Raw genomic sequence first — 21,955 nt, 5'->3', positions numbered from 1 at the left:
TTCTGAGCACTGGTAACTGGCGTTGTGAAGCTCCACAGCAACTTCATTCAGCTCAGGAAATGACAAGACGCACAAGTTACTACTTGTGTAACGATCTATCTGTAAGAAACATTAGTTAGTGATAGATTCCTTACCTTAGAATATCGCCAGGAGTCAGACTGGATCCGTAAAGTTTTTTGTCAGAAGTACCCCTGCGAGTCAGTAGGTGGCGTCGTGCGGCTCCGCATCTGTCGCTGTCGTCGTCAGTGCCGAGATGACGTCACAGACTACTTAGGCGCCACCCATGCGCGATGACGTTATTTCTTTACACGACTTTCCGCGCCAGGATCGCAGCACCATGCAAGAAACTGACCACTGGTGCCATCAAACTAGGGACCTGAAAAAGATGTCCTTAACCCTAGAAATCAGTTTGCAAAATGGCCAGGATGGGTGGGGCGGTAAGGAATCTATCACTAACTAATGTCTCTTAAAGATATATCGTTACACAAGTAGTAACTTGTGCATCTGAAAGAAACAAGTTAGTGATAGATTCTTTACCTTAGAATAGCTACCCCAGCAATACCAACCCCGGTGGTGGGTCTGCGAATAAGATTACACCAGAAATTCACGGAAAACAGAACGGCCAAAGAAGCAGTCTCTCCGGACTTGACTGTCAAGGCAATAATGCTTGGTAAACGTGTGCAGCGAGGCCCACGTAAGCTGCCTGACAGATGTCCTGCAACGGAACATCGCGTCCCAAGGCAGTAGTGGCTGCTATTGCCCTGGTAGAATGGGCACGCAGCCCCACAGGAGGCACCTTCTTAGCCAACGAGTAACAGGTTTTGATGCAGAGAACTTTTCCACGAGAGATGGTCCATTTGTGCACAGTCCGACCTTCTTTGGTGCCTATGTAGCCAACAATCAGCTGGTCATCCACCCGAAACTGTTGTGTGCGCTTCAGATAGAACAAGAGCGCACGTTTTGGGTCCAGATGGTGGAGCCTACCTTCCTCTTTTGAAGGATGCGGAGGTGAAAAGAAGGTGGGCAAAGTGATGGTCTGCCCGATGTGGAAGGGCGTGACAATTTTTAGCAAGAAAGAAGGACGGGTTCTTAAAACCACCTTGTTTGGATGAACAGACAGGAGAGGAGGTTTAGAAGAAAGAGCCTGGAACTCACTCACTCACTCTTCTGGCAGAGGTGATGGCTACCAGGAAAGCTGTCTTGAGAGTAAGAAGACGCAAAGGACAGTTATGAATGGGCTCAAAGGCACATCAGATATGTTAAGACAAGATGTAAGTCCCATTGAGGCATGATGAACGGCACTGGAGGAAATGTGTGCGTAATGCCTTTCAGAAAACAGTTAACAACCAGGGACTTAAAAAGAGAAGGCTGATCTGGAAGCTGTAGAAAGGCGGAGATGGCCCAAAGATAACCTTTGATAGTGCCCAGAGCAGAGCCTACTGGGCCAAAGAAAGAAGGAACAGAAGGACTTCGGAAAGAGGTGCAGAAAGGGGATCCACAGATTTTGCTGTGCACCATGCCACAAACTTGTTCCACCTACAGGAGTATACAGTTTTAGTGGAGGGACGCCTCGCTGCCAGAATGACATCAAAGATTGCGGGAGGAAGAACGAAAGCGGTCAACTGTCGCCGCTCAATCTCCATGCATGGTAGTGGAGGCTGAACAGGTCTGGGAGGAAGGCCTTCCCCTGCTACTGCGACAGAAGATCCTCCCGAAGAGGCAGTCGGATCGGGGGATCGATTGCCATGTTGAGTAGCTCGGGATACCAGTATCTTCGTGCCCAATCCGGAGCCACAAGAATGACTTGGAACCGGTCACGCCGAATCTTCTTCAGCACTCTGGGCAGAAGTGGTATAGGCGGAAAGTCGTACAGTAGACCACAACTCCACTTGAGACGAAAAGCGTCGCCGAGCGAGTGCTGCCTTGGAAATTCCAACGCGCAGAACTGATGACATTGAGCGTTCTCTTCGGTGGCAAATAGATCGAACCAAGGCTCACCCCACTGCTGAAAGAGACCATGCATAACGTCCATCGTTGTTCCATCAAGCACTGGCGGCTGAGTTCGTCCGCCCTGGCAATGATACCTGGCCACGTTTTTATCCACAGGAACCCCAGTGGCTGGCCTAGACCAGGTGTCAATCAAAAAATCCGTCAAGGCTTCATTAAACGGAAGCAGAGGTGCCACAGAACTTGTTGCCGGCTGAAGCACCTCATCAGTAAAGAGGTTGGTCTTGTGAGTGACAGTAGGCAGATCAAGGTCAAGGGCCTCAGCTGCTCTAGGGAGCACCATGGTATACGTGGCGCCCTCATCCATGATGGCGGGAGGAGACCTGAATCCAGGCTCGGAGGAGAGGTCAAGGGCGCCTGCGTCCTCAGAGTCTTCCACCCACTCATTTTCAGACTTGCATTGCCGTGCAAGAGGGTCTTCCGACCCCTCCCAGTCATCCCCCTAATCCACAGCCTGTGATACAGGCGGGAGCGGCGGGGCAGGCACAGGGGAAAACAAGTGCTCCAACGGTGCCGATCCGGCTACATGTCCCAATTAGGGTTCCAAGCCAGAGCACAATTGTCCGGGGATTCGGGCAAGGGCGGAGGTGGAACAAACGGCAACCATGGCGGCGCCGGGAACGGAGCAACGGGGGGGGGCGCCGGAGCCGCTGGTGGAGGACCCAGAGGTGCCGGGGCCAGAGCCGCCGGCGGAAGACCTTGCGGCACTGGGGCCAGAGCCAAGCAAGGGCCCTCAAAAGGGACCTCAGGGCCCGAAGGCGCACCGGCGGAAGCTCTAGGCCTCAACAGGCAGTCGTTGGCGGAAAGAAACTCTTGCACCTGGGCCGGAGTTGCCGACGGACCCAGATAAGGTGTGTAAGTCCGCGGGACTCCCAGGCTCCAACGGAAGGACCCTGGCCCCCTCGTCTGGAGACCGACGGGTGCGACGTCAGAGAGCGCACACAGTTCTTTTTCTTCCGACGTCTCTTACCCGATTCCGAGGGTGAAGACTTGGACCCCGATGAGCGATGACGATGTCTCCGTGGTCGTCCCTCAAGCAACCCCTGGACCTCAAACGACGCGGAGACGACTGCCTGGCCTCCAGCAGCTTTCAGGACCGCTCCCGCAAAGCCTTCGGAGCCAAGGCCAGACAGTCGGAACATGACCAAGAGTCATGGTTGCGCTCTGGACAGTAGAGACAGACGCCATGGGGGTTGGCTACCAACATCGTGTGGCGACAGCCCCCACAGGATTTAAACTTAGGCATCCCTATGTGGCACCAGGAATCAAATACTCAAAAGAAGTTGAGCCAAAAGTCTCAAAAAAGTTAGTCAAAAAGTGACTAGGGTACGTGCTCTAACCGGATCTGCGCTTGCTGGCCCGGAAGAAGAAAGAACTGACGTCAGCGCACATGGGTGGCGCCTACGTAGTCTCCGTGACGTCATCTCATCGCTTACGACGCCAGCGACGGGCGTGGAGCCACACGACGCCACCTACCGACGTGCAGGGGTACTGCTGACGAAAAACTAGCCAGATCCAGTCTAACGCCTGGGGATATTCTAAGGTAAGGAATCGATCACTAACTTGTCTCTTTCAGATAAGCAGCATATAATTGCCAACCAAGGCTTACAGATGTCAGTTCCTTTCATTCTGTGCTTTCAGGCGGCGTTCCAGATCTTCTGGCTGGTCTTCAACTAGCCTTTTCAAGAGCACTTTATGCAGAGTACAAGGGAAATGTCTCCCACTAAAACAGGGGTCAAACTGTGCATGTAATGTCACAAACAAATGTCTGTGACGGACTCGCATGAAGTCGGTTTGTGGTGCCTGGCGTTGACCCATGATGTCGAGGCCTACGACTACTGTGCCTACATGAACCGGGTGTAGGAAGGTAGATCCCCGACTATGGTTGCCCCCAACTTTTTGCCTGGTGTTTTGCTGGTTTTCTGACTAGGTTGACCTGGGACCCTGCTATTCAGGGCCCCAGGCCTACTGCTCTCTCTGTAAAATGGATTCCATGTACCCTAGGTACATATCCAAATGGATACTGAGTCACCTTATCAGTCCCTGTACAGTGTACCTTAGGTACCCAGGGCATAGGTGTACCCAGGGCCTACCAGGGGCTGCAGCATGTATTATGCCACCCCTGGCTGGCCATCCAAATCTGACACAACTGGCTGCTTGACAGCTGGGGCAAGGTGGTGTAATCACCCTTTGCTTTAGATATAGTATACCTATATCTAAACCTAAATGGACACACAGATCTCCTATCAGTCACTCCTATGGCAGGCCTTGACAATCCTGAAGGCAGAGTGCTTGGAATCGTGTGAGATGGTGCTCTGGCATGAGCTGAGCCTGTCTGCGGCTTTTGGGGTCTATCCCTTAGCCGTTTCCATGATATTGCATACCATATACTCTTAAGTGCATTATAATCCTCGCGGTTATATGCCAACTCTGGTATCGCTTTATCAAAACATGTCGAGTAAGGTGTCATACGAATTGGAATACTAACCCCTTACCAATTCTGGCGACGGGGTTAGCATTCCACCCTTCTAGAGGGACACGACATGTATGTAACCTGTAACCCCGGTTAAAGTCAGACAGAGCCTTAGCTCCACAAAATGGATGCTGCCACCGAGACACAAGTCTGCCCTCCTGCTGCTGGGAGTCCTCCCAGAGCAGGAGGCAAGGACAAAGGGTTTCCTGCCAGGGGCGGTGCCAGCACCGTCCCAGACAGGGTTTTGTGTATTCTAGGTAGGCAGGGCTTCAGAGGAAGGTGACTCCAAGTGGCACCCCGGTGCTCACTGTGCATAGGCCGGCTTGAACCAGTTCCAGGGGCACACCAGACCCTGGGCTGGAGAAAGCCCGCCAAAGGAGAGGGGTGTAACCACCCCCCTCCTAGTCCCACCCATAGGGCAGGACTTAGTCGCGTGCCAGCCCCTTTTTGCAGGATAAAGGTAGGAACTGGCCCCCTTCCAAATTAGATCATCTTTGAATCCTGAAACTACTTTCCACGAAAGAAACTCAAGACTTCTTCCTAAGATTTCTCCCTTGTGACTAAGGAGTAGTCACCCTGCAGCAGCAGGCACCAACCAAGCATCGCGGTTTGTTGCCAGTCTCTCCTCCGGATCAAGACTGCCCAGCTCGACGAGAACCGGCTTCCCTGGCACCTCTGACCTCTACCTGCATCATCAGTCACGCTGAGATTCGTGGGTGTGACGAGACCTCGAGGGACCGGCCATCTTCAAGACTGCACGACGCTTGCCCAGCACGACTCCAGAGTGACCCTCGACCGAGTGCTTTGGGGTGAGAGAAGCCCCGACCCTGAGCAGCTCCAGCACCGAAGCTCAGCCCCCCTGCATCCACGAGATCTGCGTGGGGCCCTTCTGCTTTTTGCTGCTCACCGCGTTGTCCCTGTCACTTGCCCGTTGGCTAGTGGCCCTTTTACGACGCTCCACGACGACAAAGACTGCTGGTCTGGTTGCTCCAGACTGGCCCTTGCTTCCCTTCTTCAGAGAAGCACCTTGGACCCTCCTGGTCCACTCAAGACGCCATTTTAGGTCCACCGCGTGGGCCTTGCATTTGCCAAGACTTGTTGCCCCAATCCTGGGTCCAGCGACGTCGACAGCAAGTACCTTCGTGGGACAGCTCGCACCTCCATCCTGGTCGCCGACAACGCTTCCTGGTCCGAGAGACTGCAGAGCCCAGCAGCGCCCACTCACCTGGCTGAGGTGACTTCGTCCGGTGCCATCCTGGTGCCCACCTAAATCACTGGCTAGTGATTCAGAACTTGGTCCCCTCTGCTTACAGGTTTCTTCTTCCCTGATCCAGGCTTGGATCTCCACGAACTTTCTTCACTGGCCGCCTGCCAGCAACTTCTTTCTTCAGGCTCCTGGTCCTTCAACGTGGGTTTCCGACGCAACTTCGACCCTATGCAGTCAAAGCCCCTGGGCTAGGTAACCTGAGTACCCCGGTGCTACAGCATAGTCCAACACCCTAAGTGTACGGATCCACTCCCGTTTTCGACCCACCTAGTCGGGTTCGCCCGAGAACAGTAACTTTGCAACTGCTAGCCTCCATAGACTTTTTCCCGCCTTACGCGTGAGAGTTCCCACTCTGCACACGACGTCCACAGGCCTCCTGCATCTAATCCCAGTGTTTAGAATTGTAGGCCTAGCGATTCCTGAGTCTAGAAAAGTATTACTTACCTGCTAGCAAGTTCGCATTCCACTTACTGAGTATATGGTTTTTCATGCCCCTAGGGCATCTGTGTAAATTGTGCGACTTAAAGTATTTTCGTAAGAGTTTTGTTGTGTGCTTAGCTCCCTGACTCATAAAGAGTTCAGGGTAGACTTGTTATAAATAAATATCTGTTTATTTTCATAACAACTTGTGTGGTGTCCAAGGGGTAATGTGATGGTAAAACAGCTGGCTTAACACGCCCTCTAGAGTCTTAGCCTTAGACTGCTCGTATCCATGCTACTAGGATAGCTGGTCTATAAGGTTGACTTACAACCAATCATCAATAAGGGTTGTTTGGACTGATACATAGTGATCACTAGAATAGTGAGCACTGCATATCAGGCCAACTTCTCACACCGGGCGGCAATATGGAAACGCAAAGACAAACTCTACATCACCAAGCACAAGAAGACTTTGCACCATGTTTGCCTGAAGTCAAAAGGAAAGTCCCATTCCAGCTCTGTGGTTGGTCGTAGTCTCGTACAAGTCTTTAGGTAATTCGAAAGAAAAAACACAAAAAATCCACCCATTTTCACCACTCTCAAACTCGGAGAAGGCTCAACAGTGTCAATGTGCCTCAAAGTCTTGCCCCCCACATGTCCATGGAAGGCGATTCAGTCTCAGATTAATCAGTAATGTTGTAGCAAGTTGAAGTTTCAGGGAGACTATGCAGTGGAGTGTGAGCACTTTACAGGTTCCCTCTTGTGCACCTTTTGGCCCCACGGATGCGCAGGGGCCTCCACTCGATCTTCCACCATTAGATCCGCACTGGGATTAGCACCGACTGTCGCATGGTTTCCACTTTCTCAGAAGGAACTGTTTGTTGGACAACGTACAGGTTGGGATGGGGCCATACTGATTCCATGCACCCTCTCAGGATACATTGGCATATAGACCATTTAGCTCAGCGCCACCATAAGTACTCCTAACACCGGCAAGGTAACAAATGGCCTGGACAACCTCAGAACATGATAGCTCTGACTTCCCAAGAAATTTTGGTAACAGATCTTTAAACTCTATGCTCAGTCACTTGTGCTCGCTCAGAGATACGCAAGAAATATACAGAGAGGCGTTTTCAGTATTTATTGAACTATTGTGACTCTTGCATAAAATATATGTGCTGTAATAAACAATAGACAAGCAGATAAAAGTGATTATCAATATAAAGACAGTGAAAAGAAACAACAATTCTATCATTGTGCTAAAATAGTGTGTGTATATACACAAAGTGATTGAGGCAGCAGTTAAAAAGGCAAGGGAGTGGACAGGAGCAGTCTTCTTAGGCCTAAACCTAAGGAAGAAGGAAAGCCAGCAGTGAGGCCGATTACCACCTACCATTCTAAATCTGCTGAGTTCGGGGCTATTGTTAAGAAACATTGGCACTTAGTGAAATCAGACTTCACTATTGGGAAGTTTGTTAGCCCCACCCGCAGATATACTATCAGAGATATAGTTTACTTAAGGATATGCTGGTGCACTCCTATGAGGGGTCAGGGTACCCCCTTGGAAGCACCTCGTTGAGAACTCCCGGGTTTTTACAAGTGTGGTAAGTGCAAGGCATGCACACATTGTACCAATGTAAAAATGGTAACACTTCCTAATGACAAAAATTGGAAAATCAGGCATTTTATCAACTGCAATACTGATTTTGTTGTGTAGGTTCTGGTCTGTGTTTATGGAATGCGCTATGTGGGAGCACCATTTTTCCTGTGAAAAAGAGAATTGTAGAACACAAGTGCTATCAGGAATAATGATGCGTCCTACCCCATAGCAAGAAACGTCAATATACAACATTGCCCTAAGACTGAGAATCAAAAGATTTCGTTCTTTGGTGTTGACAGAGTTCCGGCACAAGAGGGAGAGGGAGAGAGAGAATAAGCGCTGAGGTTAGAGTCAGAGTACATCATCCCTCTGTACAGTAAACAACTGGGTGGCCTCAATCAGGATGAGGAGCTTCATGTGCACCTGGTTTATTCAGTTTCCCCTATTCCATTTTATTTTATTGCATCATCTATAGGTGATAGTTCTTCCTTGATCGGTTTTAATTCATATTGTGGTTACATTTTATAATGTATGGTCTCGGTTTCCTAGCAGCTCATTACCAGTTGTTAGGCTTTGGGTTGGTAATGTGGTCACTTGACCTGGCACTCAGGGGGCTACTCGGATTGTAGATCACTAGATCTCCTTTAAGCAACACATGGAATGGTGTTGGCCCACTCCTATTTATATGAGATACAGAGCTGTTTTGATCTGTTACGAGACCCATGCTGCATCAGGCACTGGCCATGTGCTAGCATTATATTTTCTGTGGTTTGGTTTCACATTGATCGAATCAAATTTTTGGGGAGTAATGAGTAACCTTGGAGTTCAATTGTGCATTGATGATGAAATATATTTTCGTCTTTTATAATTCTTTTTTTTACCAGTTTTGTTATTTTTTTATATTACGGTCAATGAGTATTTTTATAACAGTGAGTCTGTCTTTCTATGTACACATATGTATTCAATGAAGTGTGATAGTCTTTTTACCATGTTCACAACTTGGTGTGTGTGTTGCTCTCTTAAGGGGATAGGGCACAATCGGAAATGTTGATTTGCTTTGATAAGGACCTTGGTGGTCGAAACACGTTAGCTTGCATTAAACACGTTTAAAAAACTATTCCTGGAGTGCAGGCATTTCTTGCTGCCACGGCCATGTAGGACAGAAAGAGATATAGATATAGATATAGATATACTAGCAGCCCGTCCCAACGTTGTCCGTGTATGAAATAGAATGTGTGTATTTGGCAAGGGCAATTTATTTTAAAATCTCGCGGTAGACAACATTTTTTGTTTCATTAGAATAGGGACGGAGAAGGCCCAACTGCAGCCCTGGTTGATGTTAGCAGGCATGTGTAATTGGTGTAGTGATCCGCCGCCTGAGTCCGGCTTCAGCCCTGGTTGATGTTAGCAGGCACGTGTAATGTTGTTGAATGTGAGAGTTATCAGCCGCGGGTAAATCCGTTTAATGAGAGAGTTGAGTGACAGCGAGTAGGAGAGGCTGCAGTAATTGTCCCCGCAGACACGCTCATTTGTGTGTTCCCACGCTTGAGGCCCAGATGCAGGCCTGTTTGATGTTAGCAGGTGCGTGTTCCCCCTCTTGAGGCCTAGCTGTTATCAGGCGCGTGTAATTAGTGTACTGATCCGCCGCCTGAGCCCGGCTAGAGCCCTGGTTGATGATAGCAGGCGAGTGTAATTTCGTTGAATGAGAGGCGCGCAGGAGAGGCTGCAGTAATGTTACTTACCAGGCCTCCAGGTGAACGAGTTTGTCACACCCCCAGCATACGGCCACAGCAGACGATCTTCTGATTAATGTACGACCCACATGGCATGACGGGCGGAACGTAGCACATGCCCCCAGCGTTTCTCACGCCCCCACCGTGCCTCTTGATGCGGCGCAATTGCGTTCACATGGCATACAGGCCGGACACACCCCCCCAGCGTTTCTCACGCCCCCAGCGTGCCCCTTGATGCTGCGCAGCAACGTAATTGGCGCTTGTATGTACGACTCATAGCATGAAGGGCAGACACACGCCCCCAGCGTTTGTCACGCCCCCAGCATTTGTCACGCCCCCAGCACACTTCCACAGCCCACGATGTGATTGCCGTACCACACGCCCCCAGCGTTAGTCACGCCCCCAGCGTTAGTCACGCCCCCAGCCCACGTCCACAGCACAACGCAGACACGCCCACAAGGGACTACTTTGCTGGCACGGTTCTTTTAACTTTTAAATGTATAGAGGAGTTGGCCTAACGGCTAAGGCGCTCGACCTCGGACCTGGGGATCTGGGTTCGAGTCTTGGTAACCACGCCAAACATCCTGTGATTCTGGGCAAATCACTTAATCTCCCTGTGCCTAACAAAAATGAATGTGTGTCCTCATGTAACGTAACTGGTGCTATGTAAAGTGCTCTGATACCTGATTAAGTTCGGGTCAAGTTCGCGCTATATAAAACTCTGCAAAAAATATATATATATATATGGTGGCCGTCTGCATTGCCTATGTCCTTCTGCTGCAACTGCCCTTTCCAACGCTGTATTGGGTGTTGTGATTGGTGCTGTGGTTACTGAGATTACCCGCCTCAAAGGTTTGGGCTCTCTCTTTATAATATTAGTATGGATATGGATATATATATATACATTCAAGCTCCAAAAAACTCCTCTCCCAGCCGAGAGAGAAGAAGAAAAGTGCACTCAGCATGGAATAAATTGCTTTGATAATCATTGAATCAAAAAATGTATATTTAAGCTGTACACGTTTCTGATGGATTTTTACCCCACAGCAGATATTGATGAAATATGTATTTAATTGTTTAGCCGATTCACGGCTTCGAAAATCAATTGTATTTAATAACTTAAACGTGATTTGCCTACTGATGTATGTAACTATGTTACTTTTGCACATTCCAATATGGCGCCCGTAGTTCTGAAACGGGTAGTCCTTTTACAGTTTCCATCAGTAATAACGCGCTGCATAAAATGTCTTCCTGGTAGCGTTTTTGTAATCACATTGACAAAGGGCTTGACCCGAAACGCGTCTGCACAAAAGATTAAAGGAATACTGAAACTCACCCCGCGAGTGCTGCTTTTCTTCTTCTCTCTCGGCTGGGAGAGGAGTTTTTTGGAGCTTGAATATTACGCGGCGCACCGACCGTGTAGCGGCACCCACCGTGAGAGCCCCGTCACTTTTGGTGCAATTGGAGCTAGGATATATATATATATATATATATATATATATTCTCATCACACAAAGGTTGCCCACTGTGAGGAAGCACTCTCAACTCCGTACCCTCATTCAGTGAGGTCCCAGCAGGTTCTTGACTTCCAAACTGGCACATGAAAATCATCCAAGCTCTACGCGTTTCGGAAAGGAATCCTTGTTCACGAGCTCACAAAGCAATACAGCAGCAAACAAGAGGTTGGGAACACCTGCACTTTATTGAAAGACAGACCCCTCCCATCTGGGCGTGGTCTTTAGCTTGCACAAATGTGTCCCGCTTTGCATTGTAGTGTAGCTCCTATTTTCCCAATAGGCTCTGCGCATTGGAATAGTACCTACAGCAGTAAAGGCCTAGACCAGACGTTAACTAGGTCTACTACTGTCGATACTAGACTTAATTTTTGGGTTTGCCAGCTAAGCTCAGAGTTCGCTAGAAACTTTCTCGAATGTTCAAGGAAGGATTAACTCCCCTGATTAGACAAGAAGGGATTTAGTTTCTGACAACCATAGAACATGACAACTTTGCTCTCCCCTAATCAAGAGTCAATCTCAAGAGTCGTGTGAGCACAAGGCAATTATTTTACTCAGTCAGTACGTGCATTCTTAGTCTCATCAGAATGTAGAGAAAAGGAAGAGACGGGCGTGTTCAATAAAAGATGTTATTTATTGATCAGTCTCTTTTCTCGTACAAGAGAAATGGATCGATATTGCAATACTTATAGTTAAGTAAAGTGCATACATTAAAAGCAATAGTATAAAAATACTGTAAAAACATTGATATGGTTTCTGAGCCATATGATGTTTAAAATGATTAAAATATATTTACATACACATATACATTTGACTAAACGTACTCAACTGGTGTTTCTAAATACGCCTACCCCGTGTACCTGACCTAAGTCTAATGCGTGGGCGGGAATAGAAAGTTACAGTTTAAGTTAAGTTTGTTTTTGCCAAGTGAATAACTAAAGAATTCTCTAGGAGGGGTGATTCAGTTCTGTACCTGGAATTTAGGATGAATGAGGAATGGTATCTCTTTCTCTGCTCTCGATATTCCAGGCTGCCTGCGAGGGCTGCCCAGAAGCGCCGGTGCTGGGTCTCTCGGCTTGAGATAGCAGCGCGTCTCTCAGCGCGTCAGGAAGGCGGGGCTGTTGCCTGCGGGGTCTGCTTCTGCTCTCTGCTTCGGCAAGTATGGCTGCTCCGTCTTGTCACCACGCGTGTGTTTGCATAGGGCAAGGTCGGCAATATTTATACCTTAAAGGTGCCGGGATTGACGTAAGGATGGACATAGGTACGTCAATAAAGATGTCATACGACTTGCTCGTTAGCACATTCTTTACTAAAGTTCTCTGTGAAATCAAAACAATGGCCGCACGGATTATCCAGGTTGTCATAGGTTTGATTTGTTATGAGAACGTCGTATGCCTTATCAGGGGCTGGAGGAATGTCGCTTGTCTAATTAGATCTCAAGCGTTATGACCTAATCAGATAACACGTTCCTGTGCCGTAGTGTGACTGCGTCAGATAACGGTATCTGCATCATGGGGGATTTCTTGCCTCATGGGCTGACTGTTAGTTAACTAGCTAGGTAGGTTAACCAGAATATGGTCAGGAATAGGGGGATCGATTCAGAACCTATAGAAATACACGACAGCATTGTGGTTTTTGCAGTCCAAACCTCCAAGTATAACCCCAGTGGGTGATGCGGTTGTTGCAAATTAATGTCTTTTTGAACGCCCAAGTGGGTAAGTGTCAGCAGGAAATACAGCGCCCGCCGTATTATGATGAACACTCACATGCGAGTGGAGTTGTCCTTTTGACAGCGTCGGTTTTTCCAACACCGCAGGTCCGCATGACAGCGGCGGGCTTCCTCGCGACTTGGACCAAGCCGCTAAATTTTCATCACACAAAGGTTGCCCACTGTGAGGAAGCACTCTCAACTCCGTACCCTCATTCAGTAGGGTCCCAGCAGGTTCTTGACTTCCAAACTGGCACATGAAAATCGTCCAAGCTCTACGCGTTTCGGAAATGACTCCTTGTTCACGAGCTCACAAAGCAATACAGCAGCAAACAAGTGGTTTGGAACACCTGCACTTTATTGAAAGACAGACCCCTCCCATCTGGGCGTGGTCTTTAGCTTGCACGAATGTGTCCCGCTTTGCATTGTGGTTTTTGCAGTCCAAACCTGTAAGTATAACCCCAGTGGGTGATGCGGTTGTTGCAAATTAATGTCTTTTTGAACTCCCAAGTGGGTAAGTGTCAGCAGGAAATACAGCGCCCGCCGTATTATGATGAACACTCACATGCCGACTCAGAGGGATAAAAGCTCGGACTGTTGGAGTTTACAAAAGCAGCCCATGTAACATCCAGTGTTTCCCCAGCCCACTTGGGTGTTTTAATGGAATGAATTCAGCAGGCAACAGCACCCACTCGGATAAATACTTAAGGGAGCACTGCAAGTACCAGTAGGCACAGCGCCTGAGTGACACGCCCACATGGGCGGGACTGTCATTTAAATAAAGTGGTGTTCCCTGCAGCTGTTGTTGCTCTTTTCATTGTGGCTCGTGAACAAGGACTTCGGTTTGAAACGCGTCGAGCTGTATGATGTGAGAGACGCTGAATGGCACATGTGCTGTGATCCTCAGCTCACGAGAGACTCTTTCCCTGTGGCCATTCTCTAAGGGGCAAACCTTGTGTGTTTAATATATATATATATATATATATATATATATATATATATATATATATATATATATATATATATATATATATATATATATATATATTACCTACTGGCGGTCGCCAGTAGGTATATATAGTTAGGATTTTTTCTCTATGGGATTTTTGAAAATTCTATGTCTAATAACTTTGGCGTTTGTGGACAGAATTGGCTGAAAGTTTCAGGAAAATGGCACATTTTGTTTCTGAGCAGCCCTTGAAAATTTGGGGGGGGGGTTCGTCAAGGGGGGGCCGAGAAAAAAGGGGGGTCCCAAAACGTGTTTTTAACATTGAGTTTTCCATAGGGCGGTTGGCCTCACTTTTAGCCCGAACGGCTGAATGGATTTGCACGAAACTTGGCAAAATTGTAGGGACTGGTAGCCCGATGTGCCTTTTGTAGGTCTCAATATATATGCTACAGTGGATTTTGAGAAATTAACGTTTAAAAAAAGATATATCTGTAACAGCGGACCGGGCAGCGCTCCAGTTCGCGTACTTTGCGCGCAACGGAGCTTTGTGAAGCGAAGCTGATTGGTTCTCCGGCGTCTGTAAACATTCCAAACAGTCCGTAGCGGCCGCCATCTTGTCTCTCGGTAGGATCGAGAGACAAGCGGAGGCCAAACCGAAGGGGCAAATGACCATAAGGGGGCATAGTAGATCCTCCCTGACCGTTTAGGTTTGATGTGGAGGTTTTAAAAGGGCCCCGCGGGGCAAAAAAAAAATAAAAAATAATAAAACAGCTGAATGGATTTGCACGAAACTTGGCAAAATTGTAGGGACTGGTAGCCCGATGTGCCTTTGCTAGATCTCAAAATATGTGCTCCAGTGGATTTTGAGAAATTAACGTTCAAAAAAAGATATACATCTGTAACAGCGCACCGCTTCGCGTACTTTTCGCGTTACGGAGCTTTGCGAAGCGAAGCTGATTGGCTCTCCGGTGTCAGTAAACATTCCAAACAGTCAGTAGCGGCCGCCATCTTGTCTCTCGGTAGGATCGAGAGACAAGAGGAGGCCAAAGCGAAGGGGCAAATGACCATAAGGGGGCATAGTAGATCCTCGCTGACCCCCTAGGTTTGATGTGGAGGTTTTAAAAGGGCCCCGCGGGGCAAAAAAAAAAAATAATAATAATAATCGAACGGCTGAATGGATTTGCACGAAACTTGGTAAAATATTAGGGACTGGTAGCCCGATGTGCCTTTGCTAGGTCTCAATATATGTGCTTCAGTGCATTTTGAGAAATTAACGTTCAAAAACAAGATATATATCTGTAACAGCGCTCCGCTTCGCGGAGATAACATTATATCTGTATTACCTAGCTGGTGCTAACACCAGTTAGCGACGGCTAGTAGGAGATAGCGACCATCTTGGGCCCCACTTTGCATGTGAGTGATATTTATCACTAATGACATGCAAAGTGGGCATGCCAAGATGTTAGCGACTGGAAACAGTCGCTAACATCGCTATCTCCTATTATTAACTTTTGGGAATATTCGAGATAAGCGCGAATATCTCCAAAAGCTAGCACCTGCCCTGAGCAGTTCTTAGCCATGTTATCCAATGGGAGGTGGATAACATGGCTAAGAGCATTAGCTCGGTAATACATGAATATCGCTGAGTTTTCAGCGATATTAATGCATTGCGGTCGTTTTTTATCGTATTTGCGATAAACCTTGATAATAGCAAGGTTTATCTGCGATAATTTCTGACGGTAAAAAAATCGTTTTTAAGCATCGTTAGGGATAAATATCGCTTAACTTTGGTAATATGCCCCAACGTCTGTTAACGTTCGATTCGAAGGAAATCAGGAAGTGTTGAAAAACATGGTCTGCGCCATCTTGTCTTTTTTCAAATGCCACACTTTTGTCGTGCACGGCAGCCATTTTAGATGCCTTGACCAGACCCACTCTGTGCACGCTGTCGATCCTTAGCATGGCTCCCCACCCTCGCAAGCATCTCCCCCAGGCAGTGGTCACCCCCGCTCTCTGTCTTATGCATGGGTAATAAACCTCCCCCCATCTGCGCTGCTCTTCCCTGAGAATCACACCCTGTGCCTGCCCGACACCTCCCTTTCGCCCTATTCACTACCGCACCCTCTGACACTCCTTTTCCTCTGTGTCCGATTGTCCAGGCTGGTCCTAGGGTATCAGCTAGCCCTGCAGATGTAGTTTATGGCCACAGCTGTAAAGAATCACCCCTCTTCAAAGGAGTTATAGTAGATCAAGGCCCACACTCGATGAGATCCGTCACAGCAGAAGCGTTGCTATTATCTGAAAACCATCCTGTATTGTGATTGGGGAGGGGACCGAGCCTGAAGCGGAAGATTCCAGGGATGACTCTTTGTACATCAAAGTTTTTACAATTATGTGTCACATTAAAAATATATAGCACTCCGACAAAGTAGTAAGATTATAAAACTTTAATAATTTATAAATATATACAAGAAAACAAAAATAGTAATAACAAACATTTTTAGGGAAAAACAACGAAGTAGCGGTCGGCTGTGCGAATAGTCCCAACGCAGCACAACGTCCAGATTTCCGGCGTGGGGCGTCGCAGGGGGTGGGTCATCAGTAGCAAACTGTTGTGCGAATAGTTCCAAGGCAGCAGAACGCGCTGAAATCTAGATGACACGAAAGTGATGTCTAGTAAGTTGCCACCCAGCAAATAATGGCGTGGGGCGTCGCGGGGGTGGGTCATCAGTAGCAAACTGTTGTGCGAATAGTTCCAAGGCAGCAGAACGATGGCACCAAGGTGATGTCCAGTAAGTTGCCGCACTGGTTTTGGTATCCTACAATGCTGCTCCGAATAACGGCGTGGGGCGCCCCGGGGGAGGCGGCGTGAACGGGCCTCTCCAGGTGGAGTGTCATCTTTTGTAGTGGGGCGCCCCTTTACCGTTTCAGTTGCCATTCCGTCAGTTTTTGGTCCACTGTGTCAAAAGCCGCAATTCAGCTGAGTTGCGCCCACTCTTGCGGTGCAGCGATAGGCGGCTGTCACAGGACTCTCAAAATGGCGGCAGGCTCTTTCCTTTTTGGGCCTGGTCCACTGAAATGGCCCTGGGACACCTTGGAAATCGGACGCTTGTCTGATAGGTCTTGGACCCCATTCTCTAAAGCGTCCCCTCCGCCTTGAGAATTCATCAAAAGTTTTGGGGGCCCCGACTCCTGCAGGCTTCTGGTGGGGAGCGGCTGCCATGATTGCTCGCGGAATGACCACGACGGAGCTACGAGATGGTGGTGCTCTCATGCTGACGCCAGCTTCAGTCTGAAACATCCAGAAACAAGGTGGGGCTTTCATCGTTTGGGAAAAAAAAAAGTTTTCATCCAATGAAAAGTGTTGTTTTTAGGTCATATGATCAAGCCTTCCATCATTAGGAAACCAAAAGTAAAATGAACCAATGAAAAGTTTTATAAACAAGTCACATGACCTGTTATGCGGCATAGGGTATAAAATGCGGAGAAAATACGTTGGCACGTGAGGCGGCGTCAGTAGCGGACCGATGTGCGAATAGGCCGAAGGCAGCACAACGCGCCAAGATCCAGATGGCACCGAGGTGGTGTCTAGTAAGTTGCCGCACTGGTGTGGCCATCCTACAATGCTGAAAGTCGGCGTGGGGCGCCCCGTTGGCCTGTGAGATGGCGTCAGTAGCGGACCGATGTGTGAATGGGGCCGAAGGCAGCGCAACAATATTTTCGGAATAGAAGACACCACTAGGCGCTGATGCCAAGATCCGGATGGCACCGAGGTGGTGTGTAGCAAGTTGCCGCACTGGTGTGGCCATCCTACAATGCTGAAAGTCGGCGTGGGGCGCCTCGTTGGCCTGTGAGTTTGCGTCAGTAGCGGACCGATGTACGAATAGGACGAAGGCAGCACAACGCGCCAAGATCCGGATGGCACCGAGGTGGTGTCTAGTAAGTTGTCGCACTTCTGTGGCCATCCTACAATGTTGAAAGTCGGCGTGGGGCGCCCCGTTGGCCTGTGAGATGGCGTCAGTAGCGGACCGATGTGCGAATGGGGCCAAAGGCAGCGCAACAATATTTTCTGATTTGAAGACACCACAAGGCGCTGAGATGCCAAGATCCGGATGGCACCGAGGTGGTGTCTAGCAAGTTGTGGCACTGGTGTGGCCATCGTACAATGGTAAAAGTCGGCGTGGGGCGCCCTGTTGGCCTGTGAGATGGTGTCAGTAGCGGACTGATGTGCGAATGGGGCCAAAGGCAGCGCAACAATATTTTCTACAATATTTTCGGAGTAGAAGACACCACAAGGCGCTGAGATGCCAAGATCCGGATGGCACCGAGGTGATGTCTAAGTTGCGGACCGATGTGCGAATGGGGCCAAAGGCAGCGTAACAATATTTTCTGTATGGAAGATACCAGTAGGCGTTGAGATGCCAAGATTCGGATGGGACCGAGGTGATGTCTAGCAAGTTGGTGTGGTCATCCTACAATGCTGAAACTCGGCGTGGGTCGCCCCATTAGCCTGTGAGATGGCGTCAGTAGTGGACCGATGTGCGAATAGGCCGAAGGTAGCACAACGCGCCAAGATCCGGATGTCACCGTGGTGGTTTCATAGTTGAGAGGCACTTCATCTGCAGTGGGGCGCCGAGATCCGGATGGCACCGAGGTGATGTCTAGCAAGTTGCTGTACTGGTGTGGCTATCCTACAATGCTGATAGACGGCGTGGGGCGCCCCGTTGGCCTGTGAGATGGCGTCAGCAGCGGACCGATGTGCGAATGGGGCCAAAGGCAGCGCAACAATATATTCTGAATTGAAGACACCACAAGGCGCTGAGATGCCAAGTTCCAGATGGCACCGAGGTGGTGTCTAGCAAGTTGTGGCACTGGTGTGGCCATCCTACAATGGTAAAAGTCGGCGTGGGGCGCCCTGTTGGCCTGTGAGATGGTGTCAGTAGCGGACTGATGTGCGAATGGGGCCAAAGGCAGCGCAACAATATTTTCTGACTGACACCACAAGGCGCTGAGATGCCAAGATCCGGATGGCACCGAGGTGATGTCTAAGTTGCGGACTGATGTGCAAATGGGGCCAAAGGCAGCGCAACAATATTTTCTGAAGAGAAGACACCAAAAGGCGCTGAGATTCCAAGATCCGGATGGCACCGAGGTGGTGTCTAGCAAGCTATGCAGTTGAGTTGTGTGCGCACTTGCGGCGAATAGGTCGAAGGCAGCATAACAATGTTTTCTGAATAGAAGACACCACAAGGCGTTGAGATTCGGTTACCACCGAGGTGATGTCTAGCAAGTTGCCGCACTGGTGTGGCCATCCTACAATACTGCTCCGAATAACGGCGTGGGGTGCCCGAAGGGGGGGGGGGGGGAGGCGGCGTGAATGGGCCTTCCTAGGTGGAGGCTCGTCTGTTGTAGTGGGGCGCCCCTTTACCGTTTCAGTTGCCATTCAGCTGAGTTTCGGCTGCTCTTGATGCTACAGCGACAGGCGGCAGCAAGAGGACTCTCAAAATGGCGGCCTGTTCTTTGGATTTGGGCCTGGTCCACTAAAATGGCCCTGGGACACCTTAGAACTCGAACGCTCGATTTTTTTTTCCTTTCCTGTACATGCAAAAAAAGGTAAATGCCCGGTACGTTACACGCTTCATCTGCCACGATGAACTCTCCAGAGGAACCGAAAAAAAATATAGTTGTGGTAACTATACCATGCATCGTCATATGGAGAGGTGGCACCAATTAATTATAGTGCTGCATAAAAGAGAGATTTGGAGGAGAACCCCTGACCTGCTAGTACATTCATCAAAGAAGTGGCACTGAGAGCTTCAGAGGCAAGGGAAACGGTCCCAAATATTTAGAAGAACTTTGGAAAGATTAAAATGACATGTTTAGATTGTGGCAAATTAATTTCATGTGGACAGATGAGTGTTACTCTAATAAATACAGCATATGAACATCATCATAGTCGATGGTTGGTAGAGACATTTTGACTATATCCTGGACCTGCCCGTCCTCGCCCAAAATGGCGCCGGAATAAATGGGACTCGTAACTCCTTGTTGTGTACTGGTTGCAGAACCTTGAAATCACGAGATACGTATGCAGTTTTGAAGCACATGGTGGGCGGGGACGAGAATTGATTGAATATTTCGACATCCCTATTGATATTAAGTTCTGATGTGTTATTGATTACTGTACTGTTGAAAGTTCGAATTAACGTCACCCATGGTACTTGCCCGCAAATGTATATCTAGATAATTTTATTGTAACTGGCCCTGTCGTATTTTAATTATAAAATGTACGTCCACCGATTCCGTAACTGTTAGACACCTTAGTTCTTGCAACCTAATGGCCCGCCCGTTACGTTCCTCTACAGTGTAAATGTCTATTCATCATATACGATTACAGTTTGCTCCGTGGCAGGCCCACGTGGTTATAGGCTCGTATTTGTATAATGAAATTTTCACAATAAAGGTTTTTAAAAGAAAACATGGTAGTAGTATATACATTGGTAAAGTTTTTAATAATAGTCACTGTTTTAGAATCATTAAAAGGCAAGTGAAATAAAGCAGACCAATTACATGAAGGGTAAAAGGTATAATACGAAGGAACGCAGTAAAGATAAATGGTCAAGGGCTGTTGTGTTTTCTATTCCTGCAACATAAAGTGATCGATAAGAATCTCATATTCAGGCGTATCGGCGACTAAGACAGCAGGTCGACACTCTTTTGCTCAACGGCTCCGTCATGGGACGAAGAAACGCTCTTTTTCTCGAAAAAAGAATATATTTTACTTGCAGGACAGTTGTAAAATTTCCGGGAAAGTACATTAGCCTGGAACATTATAACATATATTTAAGAAAAAATAATGTTCGGAAGTAATGAAAAGTGTAATTTTTAGGTCATATGACCAAGCCTTTCATCATTACAATAAGAAAAGTAAAATGAACCAATGAAAAGTTTTATTAACAAGTCACATGACTTGTTATGCTTACGTTACGCGCTGCGCGCCCCGGATGACTTCCGGATGCGCTAACGCGGCGCGTCATATGACGCATTACGCGACAACGCAGGTCCAGAATATAGTCAAAATGTCTCCACCAACCAGCGGTCGGAACACAACCCCTTTCAGCAGGCTAAATAGTTCTGTTAAATGACAACAGAAGGGACAGGCAACAAGAACCATCAGTCAAAGAGGGGAGGGCTAGTTCTTCTCTACCGGGTTACATTGGGGCGCTACCGGAACTGATCGAATTGGTAGTCTACAGTGTTTCTGGATGTTTCAGACTGAAGCTGGGGTTAGCATGAGAGCAGCACCATTTCGTAGCTCCGTCGTGGCCATTCGGCAACCAATCATGGCAGCCGCTCTTTATCGTTATTTTGGGCGGGGTGGGTGGCGGAGCGAGCTGTTTTGCAGCCATCATTGTGTGGAATTCAGTTCATCTCACTAGTTTTGTATTTGTCATGAGGGGTTGTTCCTAATGTTTCTATTTTAGCGAGGTCAAAAAGAGATCCCATTAGTGGCCTACTGATTTTGCTCGATTCCTTTTCTTTTTTTTTTACACGATTTTTCGTTATCTGCAAAGACTAAACAGAGTATTGCGACTCTGTGTTTGTTTGTAAATAGAGAATGAACCAAAGAGAACTAATTCTAAAACAGTAAATACTTGGATAACAATCAATCAAATGGAGAGAGAAGCAGGCCCGACGGATTACAACGGGGGCAAAGGCCTGCGTTAACTACATTTCACTATCTGCAAAGAGAGAGTACTCCTAATAGAAATGAGGGGGGGGGGGGCACCATTCAAAGCAGATCAGTGTGCATAAACACGAAAATGTTTTCACTTACCACGTACTTGACATTCGACAGCTTATGATATTTGCTATTAAAAAACCATTGAAATTCACTGAAAAAACCATAGGTTATAGACCATATATAGTTAGGAATTAGCATTTACAAAACCTTGAAAATTCACTGAAAAAACCATAGGTTATAGACCATATATAGTTAGGAATTAGCATTTAAAAAACCTTATTTTACTCACACAAAACCATTGAAATTCCATATATAGTTAGTTGCACTAACTATATATCGCGCACCCGCAATCCACTGCTGATCATGTCACATATTACATCATTCATGACATGGTCAGTGACATCACTGATGACATCACTGATGACATCTCAAATGACATCACTGATGACATCTCATTTGACATTACTGATCACATCACTGATGACATCATTCATGTGATAATACGATGAACCTCTTCAGACTCTAATATAACCTTAGATA

The 21,955-nt window shown here is 47.9% G+C and overlaps 1 protein-coding gene across 1 annotated transcript in view; it reads right to left on the bottom strand.

The window, feature by feature from the left end:
• The window catches only part of SMG1 (SMG1 nonsense mediated mRNA decay associated PI3K related kinase), a 1,634,890-nt gene that overhangs the window by 1,262,717 nt on the left and 350,218 nt on the right, over nucleotides 1-21,955 (bottom strand). The window lies entirely within an intron of this gene.

The sequence above is a fragment of the Lissotriton helveticus genome, chromosome 10 (genome assembly GCF_964261635.1).
Source record: "Lissotriton helveticus chromosome 10, aLisHel1.1, whole genome shotgun sequence".
Classification (NCBI taxonomy): domain Eukaryota; kingdom Metazoa; phylum Chordata; class Amphibia; order Caudata; family Salamandridae; genus Lissotriton; species Lissotriton helveticus.
The sequence above is the reverse complement of the archived record's forward strand: the minus strand, read 5'-3'. Positions and strand labels throughout refer to the sequence as shown.